Below are 974 nucleotides of genomic sequence, written 5' to 3'. Positions count from 1 at the left end.
CTCCCCGCGACCAACGCTGGGCCCGGGGACCTCCGAGACAGGGGGAGGAGGGGTGGGTGGAAGCAGCCCCAGCCACCCCAGGACTCCGGCCGGGCCCCCCCTTAGAGCTTCTCCCTCCACGTTAGAGCCTGGCCCTCCGTGACTGACCCACAAACGCTGTGGAACTCGGGCCCGGCCACTACGAGCGCCCTTGACACACACACCGCGTTCTGGACTTGACCGCACATGGGAGGCACTGGGCCGAGGACCGGGAGCAACCCACGAACGCCATGGCACTCAATGCTGGACCCTATGAGCGGCTATAGCCCCGTGGAGGGAAGGGGGCCCCCGCTCCAGGCGCCACCCAGTTATGGACTTGACCGGGAGCAGCCCACGGATGTCATGGAACCGAGGCCGGGAACAGCGCAACGGCTGCCCGGGGGCCGCAGGCTGGCACTTCCACGCCGACTATTAAGCCCCCATGCAGTGGGGGCTTCTGGAACCCGACCGGAGACAAATGTAGGAGTCAGAAGCCCCGGCCGCGACGCGGGCCATCTGGTCCACCGGCCGTCACTCGGGCCACCTGGTCCTACTCCCCTGGCCAGATGGCCTGCCGGCCAGCCAGACGCACCTGCCCCGACCCCACTGTCCGTGGGGCACGGGCTTAAGGGTCCACCCCCCGCCACTTAGGCGGCGCTCCGGGGTGGGGGGCTTAATCCGCTGCCTCTCTTCCCCACCCTGTCTGGGAGCTTAAGGCACCGGCCTCCTGTGCGCTCGGGCCGGGAGACACTTCCACGCCGGCTATTAAGCCCCCACGCAGTGGGGGGACTTACATAACCCGACCGGAGGGGACAAGTGCAGGAGCCAGCCGGGCCGGCCACGACTCGGGCCATCTGGTCCCACTGCCCGGGACGTTTGGCCTGGTGGCCCAGCCGGCCGCACCTGCCCCGACCCCAGCCCACCGTCCGGGGGCACGGGGCTTAAGGAAGGTTACA

Source organism: Ambystoma mexicanum, chromosome 4q (assembly GCF_040938575.1).
Source record: "Ambystoma mexicanum isolate Mex_15411 chromosome 4q, UKY_AmexF1_1, whole genome shotgun sequence".
Classification (NCBI taxonomy): domain Eukaryota; kingdom Metazoa; phylum Chordata; class Amphibia; order Caudata; family Ambystomatidae; genus Ambystoma; species Ambystoma mexicanum.
The sequence above is the reverse complement of the archived record's forward strand: the minus strand, read 5'-3'. Positions refer to the sequence as shown.